This window comes from Peromyscus leucopus, chromosome 8b (genome assembly GCF_004664715.2).
Source record: "Peromyscus leucopus breed LL Stock chromosome 8b, UCI_PerLeu_2.1, whole genome shotgun sequence".
Taxonomy (NCBI): domain Eukaryota; kingdom Metazoa; phylum Chordata; class Mammalia; order Rodentia; family Cricetidae; genus Peromyscus; species Peromyscus leucopus.
The window spans coordinates 42,198,257-42,208,478 of NC_051086.1; the positions used below are offsets into that span (position 1 = coordinate 42,198,257).

General features: G+C 44.8%; 1 pseudogene; it reads left to right on the top strand.

Annotated features, from left to right (window-relative positions):
* The first annotated feature begins 1,405 nt into the window (after nucleotides 1-1,405).
* LOC114682974 lies at nucleotides 1,406-5,565 on the top strand (annotated as a pseudogene).
* The last annotated feature ends 4,657 nt before the right edge of the window (nucleotides 5,566-10,222 follow it).

Sequence of the window (10,222 nt, forward strand, 5' to 3'; positions counted from 1 at the left end):
CCCCATTTGGAAATCCCCTACCCTTGAGCTTTATAAAAACCTTGTCTTCCTCACATCCAATGCTGACCTCTCAAAGCCTGTCTTGGAAGCAGCCTGTGTAAACAAACAAAAAAAAAAGTTGCTTTAATTAATTGCTTGCTTTAATTAATTTGGCCATCATGATTTGGGTCAGTGGTCTTTCTCCTCCCATCTTTGATGTTAACACTGACACCATGCTCAAGGCACCATTCTGACCTTAGAACCCAACCCCACACATAAGCCCCAACTCCGGGAATGTACTAACCTTGCTTTTTGGCTTCTTTAGTTTAGTTTCTTGCTAACCAAAGTATGTCAACCAGGATGTGCTTTTTGTGCCTAAAAGGCAAAGACCGGTGAGACTCAGGGCTATACGCTTTGAGCAAATTCCGTGTGTAGCCCACCAGCCGGCAAAATAAAGAACTTTCTACTGCCTTTAAGAGTCCCTGTGTTCCTTGGCTCAGTCTGGGACGAAGGGACTGGACCTGCCTGGACTGAGTCTACCAGATTGATCGCAGTCCTCGGGGGATGATTTGCCCTGGAGGAGGTTGGAATGGGGGGTGGCCTGGGGGTAAGGGGAGGGCGTGGGAGGGGGGAGAATAGGGAACCCGTGGCTGATATGTAGAACTGAATGGTATTGTAAAATAAAATAAAATAAATAAAAAAAAATACTGTGAAAAAAATAAATTAATTTTTTAAAAAAAAAAAGAGTCCCTGTGTTCTCTGAAGGAGTTACCTCACAACATGGGAATGGTCTCTAGATTCTCACTGCTGGGCTTACCTGACACCACTTCTCTAGCCTGTTTTGATTGGCAAGAGGACTTAAGACTCTGTGTGAGGCCCGGGCCTCGATGACTGTTGAACTTCCGCACTGTTGCGGGCCCACACAAGTTAGCCTGTCAGCCCTGGCTGTTGGCCTACACTCTCTCAAGGACCTCCTGGACCTCCATCAATGCCATCCTTCCAGCCTACCACAGCTGAAGAACTTCCCAGCTGACGGACTTCACAGTTGACGTGGGTGGGGCCTGCAAGCTTCTGAAGTGTCCTCACGGAGAAGACTCCGCTGTGGAACCCTGCTGTAGCAGTTCTGCCCAAACAACTGTTCCCCATTTGGTGAGATGCCTGTTTAACTTTCATATTAACATGATATTTTAAGGAAGGTTTATGTGAATAAACCGAGCATACTTGAAAGGCAAATTTTGTGTGGACATCTTAATTGCTAAGCGTTTACAGCCAATAGGCCATGTTCTCTATGAGTTCTCTTTCTCTTTCTCCCCTCCTTCCTTTCCATCCTCCCACCCTCTCTAAGATATGGTGAATCCCAAGCTGGCCTTGAATCTTCTACGAGCCCAAGAATGACCTTGAACTTTTGATCCTCTGCTGCCGGAACATGGTCCAAGGACAGAGTCATGGGAGATTTCTGAGGGCTGGTGAGAAAACTCCAAGAAACTCAGACAAGAGTCTTGTGACCTCAGTTTCTTAAAAAACATGGATTATGTTTTCATGCTCCTTATGGGTGTAGCAGATAGGAGTGAATTTACTTCAGATTATTCATTACAACAGGCTGTTGTTAGTAGTTTATACACCTCTATGGAAAAACATGTTTGTGCCTAGTGTGGCTTGCTCATCACATGCGGCTCGCCCTCGTGATTGGACAATTTACTCATGCGGCTCCTCTTTAACCCTCAGAGTATACATTGTCTGATGCTCTGAATAAAGTTGGCTATTGCATGAGACTTTAGTCTGCCTCGTTTCTCGGCTCCATTCTCCCAGGTCTCACTGCCTCTAGAGGAGTAACACTCTGCCTCCACCTCCCAAGTGCTGGGCTCAACACCACCCAGTGTAGGCAGTTTTGGTGATTCAACCTAAGACTCTGTTCATGCCAGACAAGTACTTCTCCAAGTGAACCACATCCTCAGCTCCAAACAAAGGCAAGGTTTTTATTATGTTATTGGCCTTGGGACTCACACCCAGGCTTTGATCATCTGTCTCTTCTGAGATGTCAGGTAACTACTGAGTCTAAGCACATGCCAGTATGTCTACATGCATGTTTGTATAAGTCAATGCCACCAAACAAGAAATTCATTAAACAAGGGGGAAAGAAAGTAAGTCCGTGCTTGTTGAATCCTGATAGTCTGTCTGTTCTGGGTCAATTAATGATCTCATGATCTAGGTAACCCTGAAATCATTGAAGAGTCAGCTTAGACCCCTAAAACACTTTGGGCATCTCTGGCCTCTGGCAAGAATGAAGCTACCAAGAGGACCAAAGATCTTCTAGCTTTAGCCCAGAAATAAACTGATTACTTTTCTTTGGAGACTTTTTGGTTTTGGTTTGGTTTGGTTTGGTTTGGTTTTCAAGACAGGGTTTCTCTGTGTGTAGCCTTGGCTGTCCTGGAACTCGCTCTATAGACCAGGCTGGGCTCAAACTCACAGAGATCTCCCTGCCTCTGCTGGAATTAAATTACTAGTTAGTAATGAGAAATATTTTTCTGTGTCTATGTGTTTGAGGTTATCAAATTTTCTACTTATGTACATTTGAGTTCTTCACTGTTTATGGTTGACTACGGGGGCTAGGAACATTCTGAAGTACTTTTTTTTTTATTCAATTCCATTTTTTGCTAGCATTTTTTTCTTGAGATGTGAAATTACCATCAAAGGGCTCAGCAAAGCTCTTGTTTTGTTTTTGTTTTTTTCCATTCTGGAGCTGAGGACCGAATCCAAGGCCTTGTGCTTGCTAGGCAAGCGCTCTACCACCGAGCTAAATCCCCAACCCCTCAGCAAAGCTCTTAATGCCTGGCTAAGAAGAAATTGTTGATTTCCTTCTGGGAATAGTTTTTTGGGGGGAAACAAAAGAAACTTTTCTAGAGAGATGAAAAGCTATTAAACCCCTAAACCAGTCCCATAGTCCCTGCCGAATCAATGTTTTTCTGAATCTTCCTGTGAATATCATCCTATACGGCTCAGTGAAGTGGGTACCAAACACTGCCTCTCTCACACCACCTTTCTCGGCAGTGGTCCTTTTTCCTCTATAATCCTCATGAGGACTTTACCTACATGTTAAACAGAGAACGACGACTACCCCGGGACTTCCCTCGGTGCCATTCTAGTCTCAGATGACTTGGCCTTGGTTGCCTTTGCTGCCACCCATCACATAGGGCATGGGACCCCCACGACGGCAAGGAGGCACATTGTCAAAGAGGTAGGGGAGAGGGAGCCGGGTCGGGAATGGTCCCCTGTGATCCTCCGCCATCAATCACATGGCTCAGCCTCAGTTGCATGTCTCAGCACCCACTGCAGGGGCAGTACATCCGTTCCTCCACAACTCATCCTTTTGTTCTGTTGGTCCCCATTTAGACACTCATTGTGTTAGTGGCTTTTCCTTCTCTGCAGATAGACAGATATCTACCCACCCCAGACAGGGCATTGACAACAGATCAATGAAACGATTGCACCATAAGTCAACTTGGTGAACCAATGAGTTTATTAGGGTTCCCTATAAGAGTATGGATAAGTCGTTATTTACAGGAGCATGGATGATGCAAAGACAGCTCACTGAACAGCATGCCCTAGCCTAGGTGATGACCCATGAAAGTTGTACAGTTTGACAGGTCAGAGATTCTTCACCCCAGCAGTTCTTACTACTTTTATAACTGTCTAACCTTGGGATCCCTTTAAGTTTGGGAGTATCCTCAGACTTGAGGGTATTACTTTCTGAGCCTTGTAAGCTTTGTTTACTTCCTGAGTCTTTTAAAAATTAGTTTGTATTATTTTATGTGTATGGGTGTTTTGCCGGCATGTGTGTCTGTGCACCATGTGCCTGATACCTTTGGAGGCCAGTTGAAGGCATCAGATCCCCTAGAACTGGAATTACAGGTGTTTGTGAGCTGCCATGTGGGTGCTGGGAAATGAGCTCAGGTCCTCAGGTTAAGAGCCATCAGAACTCCTAACCACCAAGTCATCCCTTCGGTTTGTACTTTCTGACTCTTCAAAATTTTTATTTATTTTATTTTAATGTATATGGGCATTTGCCTGCATGTCTGTCTGTGTACCATATGTATGCCTGGTGCCTTTGGAGGTCAGAAAAGGCTGTCAGATCTCAACTGGAGTTACAGACAGTTGTGAGCTGCTATATGGGCTCTGGGAATCAAACCTGGGTCCTTGGGATGGTCAGCCAGTGCTCTTAACTGCTGAGCCATCTCTCCAGCCCCATATTTCCTCTTAATGAGCCTTTCTCCATGATGGAATATTTCAATTAGAAGGAATTGCCACACAACACATATAAGAATAAAGTTAAGTATCATATATATTCACAAATATATATGCCTTAGTATATGTTTATTTTTACTCAAAATATTTTATTTTGCTTAACATCTGAAACTCATACACACTCATGGGGGGAGGTTAGTGTCATTATTCCCACACATGCATACAGCTTATACTCTGTAAATTTGATCTCTCTTTATCCAGCCTCCTCACCACACATCCTTTTCAATTACTATTTATTATTATATTCGATTTTACAATCAGGTTGACTTTTTAATCTTTCATATATGAGAGATAGTATGCATGCCACCTTCCCTATTAATACCTAAAAATTGCAAGTATCATCCAAAAAAATTAAAGTAAGTGTGTAATATTCTTTTACACTGTGTGAATATATGTCACTGTGATTGGTTTAATAAAAAAGCTAAACGGCCAGTAGCTAGGCAGGGTTTTCAGGGTGGAGAGAATGCTGGGGAGAAGAGCAGAGTCAGGAGGAAATGCCATGAGACACAGAGCAAGTAGGCTGGGAAGTACGTAGATGAGGTAAATGGGCCTTGGGGCAGCATATAGATTAACTGAAATAGGTTAATTTAAGTTATAAGAGCTAGCTAAATACAAACCTAAGCTATCAGCTGAGCACTTATAATTAATAAGAAGTCTCTGTGTGGTTATTTGGGAGCAACTGCAGGGACACAAAGAAATTCCGCCTACAAATAAGTTTTCTGAGCAGGAGGCACTATCGTGGGAGTTGATGTAGCCACAAGGACTGAAAGGTTCAGCTCAAGGAGCCCAAGAGCAAGGACATCCTACTCTGGCTGCTAGTGAAGCTCTGCTGGTTTCTAGCCAGACAAACAGCTTCATCTTCAATCAAGTTACACTGGAAAGGTTATCTAGGAGTCGCACAAACTGGCCACCTCTGTCCCTGCCCTGGATGATCCAAAAGATGAAGCTTCTTGGCTGATAAAACAAAACAGCTGTGGTTGTGGGGACAGTCACAGACGATGTGTGGATTCTGGAAGTGCCCAAGCTGAAGGTGTGTGCACGGCAGGTGAGCAGCCAGCCAGAAGTCACATCCTCAAGGCTGGGGGTAAGATTCACCATCAGCCAGCTGGCCTGGAGTCTTCCAAGGGCCATGGCACCGTGCTCCTATCTGGTCCTGGGAGGTGTACTGACACTTTGACAAGGTCCCAGGAACCACACAAAGCCACACCAAACCCTATGTCTGCCCAAGTGCGGGAAGTTTGAGTGTGCCAGAGGCTGAGGGCCAGCCGTGGCTACAAAAGATAACCCTGGATCTTACTGTTATTAAAAAGCTTTGGATGTTGGGGGATGGGGAGGGAAGAACAAAAATAATTCCAAGATAGCTGGAGAGATGGCTCATTGGTTAAGAGCACTTGTTGCTCTTGCAGAGACCCAGGTTTAATTGGGTTTGAGTCCTAGCACCCACATAATGGTTCACAACCATCCATAACTCCAGTTCCAGGGGATCCAATGACATCTTCTGCCCTCTCTAGGCACCAAGCACACAGGGGGTTCATTTACATACATACAGTCAAAACACTCACACATAAAATAAAATGCATAAAGCCAATTTCTAAATTAATAATAATAATAAAACCCCCAGATGTCCTTGTTATAGGCTAACAGACGGAGGGAAGGAGATGAAGGAGGTGGTCAGACTCACACTCTTGGGCTAAACAGAGAAAAGAAAACTGTTCCCTGTAAGGCAGATATCTGCCATCATGAGAACGCCACACTCTGCTAGCAAAGACCAACCAACCAAGAAGCAGCAGCACTTGGCTTTACACCATCCCATCCACACTTTATCCTATCCCAAGACTTTGGTTTACACCATCCCATCCACACTTTATCCTATCCCAAGACTTTGGTTTACACCATCCCATTCACACTTTATCCTATCCCAAGACTTTGGTTTACACCATCCACACTTTATCCTATCCCAAGACTTTGGTTTACACCATCCCATCCACACTTTATCCTATTATAAGACTTTGGTTTACACCATCCCATTCACACTTTATCCTATCCCAAGACTTTGGTTTACACCATCCCATCCACACTTTATCCTATTATAAGACTTTGGTTTACACCATCCCATCCACACTTTATCCTATTATAAGACTTTGGTTTACACCATCCTATCTACACTTTATCCTATCCCAAGGCTTTGTCCAGTGTCTTGACTCTCTTAACGACAGACAATGGAGACTCACTGTAAGCTGTTTATGTGTTCACCTTTTCCTGATGAAATGAACATGCGAACACCTTTCCACGCAGTTGGGGGTTACAGAATAGCGGAGGACCATTCCCCCCACCTAGCATTTGTTATGGCTGAGCAAATATGGGTTGTTGTTTTTTAAATCATATCTCCTGGTCTCTAAAACTTTGATTTGACATATTTGGTGGCAATGTTGTAATCTGTCGTAGACAAGAGGCCCCACCCTGCTCTGGGAGTTCCAACATAGGACCTGGCCTTCGAAGTAGGGAAAAGGGGCCCTTTCCCTCAGCAGCAATCCTTGCTCCTCAACACAGGACTGTTTGAGACAGCTAGAACCAAGAATACAGCCTCCCCTTCCACCCTTCTAAGGCCCTGAAACCAAGTTTCAAGATGTCGAGGCTATCACGGTGAGAAATTATTGGCTAATCTGTTCCAATTTCCAGTTTCTGGATCCATCCATCAGGGACGCACCAGGACTTCCAGGACAAACTGTCCAATTTGGAGGCGGTTGGTCGAGAGAGTTCTTTCAAGTCTGATATCATCATTTTCCATGTTTGACAATTTTTTTTTCTTTTCAATCTAGAGTACTGGTTGTTAGTCTAAAATACTTTGAGCTCATGGTGACATCGTGTGGTTGTTTGTGTAACTGCAAGTTGGGTCTTGACAACTCCCAGTTTGATAAATGGCATTAGCTATGCTAATGAAGATGAATTGAATCCCCCCCCCACCCCCCAGGAGCTAGAGAGATAGTTTAGTGGTTACGAACACACACCTCTTTTGAGGAGAACTGGAGTTCAGTTTGCAGCACCCAATGTCAGGTAGCTAATAACAGACATCTCCAAGTGGATCCAAATCCTGTGAGACTTCCTCGGGCATTTACATTCAGGTGCACAGCCCACACACAAACACACACATGCATATATATCTAATCTTACATTTTTCAGTTAAAAATAATTGAAAACAAAAGAGATAAAATTCAGTTTGTGGGGTAGCTTCTAGTTGACTGGAAACCTCCTTAGTCCAGCACAGGTAGCATAGGAGATCCAACTGAAGGACACCCCCGTCACCTGATTAGAGGGAACATCACTGGCTCATCCAGGAAGGGAGAAACCAGTTCTCCCTCATCTTTGACTACCTGAGCTCTGAGAGCTCAGGCCTCTGTGAGAGAAAGAATAGTCTTCTGTCGAAACTTTGTTTTGGTGGTGGTTATGTTGTTGTTGTTGAGACAGAGTCTCTCTACTCACTATGTAGACCAGGCTGACCTCAAACACACAGAGATTCCCTGCCCCCACCCCCCTCAGGGGAAAGGAAACAGAAAAATCCACAGTTAGATGCTGGAGAAACGGCAGGAGACTGACAGCCACCTAAGGGTCTGACAGACACTCTTACGTAGTGCCTGAAACAACACACCCAGGGTAGATACAGAAACACAGCTCTCACCTCAAATGGGAACAACGGTTTATTCTAGAGCCAAATATGAGTAGTCATGGTCCAGAAATAGGTTTAGGTTACCCCAAATTCCATGTTCCAACATGGGAGGAGTTTCATGAATGTTTTTTTATAGTAATAGAACAAAGAAAGCAATAGGCACTTTGAAAATACATAGAAGGAAAGGTTAACTAGGTGGTACACAGAGCAGAGGAATCTCAGCTGTAGGCATAGACAGACCTTAGAGGATGCAATGACACTGAGCCCTTTGATTGGTGGAAAGCTAGGGCGTGGCTAAGTTATAGATTCAAAAAGTTTTGTTTTGTTTTCATCATCTGTTAGGACTTTAGGTTCTGCTTTAACTGTTAGTTACAGGATGTTAAGTCCTACACAGTAGGGCGAGGGATGGCTGTTTAGTAGATCAAAATGGAGAAGGGGAGAAAGAATTTACGGGATAGTAAAGGGAAGATCAAGAGGAGAGTCGGGTAGAAAAGCAGAGTGGTGAGTGGGGGCTGAGAGGAAGAATAGGATGTTTGAAAATGCCGTATGGAGACCTACTATTGTGGTAAGTTTTTTGGTTTCTCTGTATAGCTTTGGAGTCTGTCCTGGAACTCACTCTGTAGCCAGGCTGGCCTCAAACTCACAGAGATACGTCTGGTTCTGTCTTCCTGAGTGCTGGGATTAAAAGCGAGCACCGCCGCCGCGCCGCCGCCGCCGCCCGCCGCCGCCGCCGCCGCCGCCGCCGCCGCCGCCACCTGCTTGCTTTTGGTTTTTTGAGACAGGGTTTCTCTGTGTAGTTCTGGCTGTCCTGGAACTCACTCAAAAATCTTGAACTCAGAGATCTGCCTACCTCTGCCTCCCGAGTGCTGGGATTAAGGGTGTGCACCACCACTGCCTGGCTTTGTGTAAGCTTTCTAAAAACATATTTTAAAAAAATTAATTGGGGGGCTGGAGAGATGGCTCGGCAGTTAAGAGCACTAGCTGCTCTTCCAGAGGATCATGGTTCACGTCCCATCATCCATATAGCAATGTACAATCATCTGTAACTCCAGATACATGGGATCCAACACCATCTTCTGACCTCTGTGAGCACTGGGAACACACACAGTACACAGACAAAACACCCAAACCCATAAAAAAGTAAATCAAAATTTTTTTGAAGTTTAATTGAAATTACTCCACCTGGGGGATAATGCTTCTCCCAGAAACCACAAACTATCAAAAAAGGCTCAGTCCCAGGTGTGGGATATCTCCCTTCAAGTTGCTGGTCAGGGAAGTCTAAGAAACCCCAAAACAATATAGGCTATTGCCACTGCCTTTGCTTGCCCATCGGAACTTGGAAGTATCTCCCTATTGATGAAGGTCCCAGGCAGCCCTTGGAGAAATGGAGCTGGTATCGGACAGGACGTCTCCTCTCTGATGGTCAGCTTCCTCAAGGAAGAGTCTTACTCAGCTGTGAACCCTGTGAGCTACACTGATGACTCACCCAGCAAGGTATGCTCATGCGTGCAGTAGTGGTATGGATGTCTGGGGCAACCAACAGCTCTCTGGTTAGATTTAAGGGCCACTCAACAGGAGAGAACTTGAGCCTGGTGTTAGAAACCTGCCAAGAACTTGTGGCTAGAGAGAGCATAAATCTTCGGGAAGAAGCTATGATTATTTTGTTGAACTGATAGATCTCTTATCTAACTGGCTCCTACTTATCCCCTCCTTTTTTTTTTTAAGATTTATTTATTGATTATGTATACAGTGTTCTGTTTGCATGTGTCTCTGCAGGCAGGAAAGGGTGCCAGATCTCATTACGGATGGCTGTGAGCCACCATGTGGGTGCTGGGAATTGAACTCAGGACCTCTGGAAAAACAGCTAGTGCTCTTAACCGCTGAGCCATCTCTCCAGCTCCCCTACTTATCCTTATACCCATAAATTACACTAGCTCACAAGACCCCACTTCTAGTAGAGAAGCTAAAGCTGCCGGGGCGGGGCAGGGGGCAGGGCAGGAGGAGAGCTGGTTTTCTTTAGGGGTGGAACTCCTCAGTTTGTCCACACTCCAGTGGACAGCCTTACACCCACAGGAATTCAAGCAATGCAAACAACACTAATTAGGCTCTCATACACACACACACACACACACACACACACACACACACACACACACACAGGCAAAATACCCATATATGGAAAACAAAATATTTAAAAGTTAAACCTAAAAAGAGGGAGTCTGAGCTGTGTGTGGTGGCCTGTGTCTTTAACCCCAGCACTTGGGAGGCAGAGGCCGA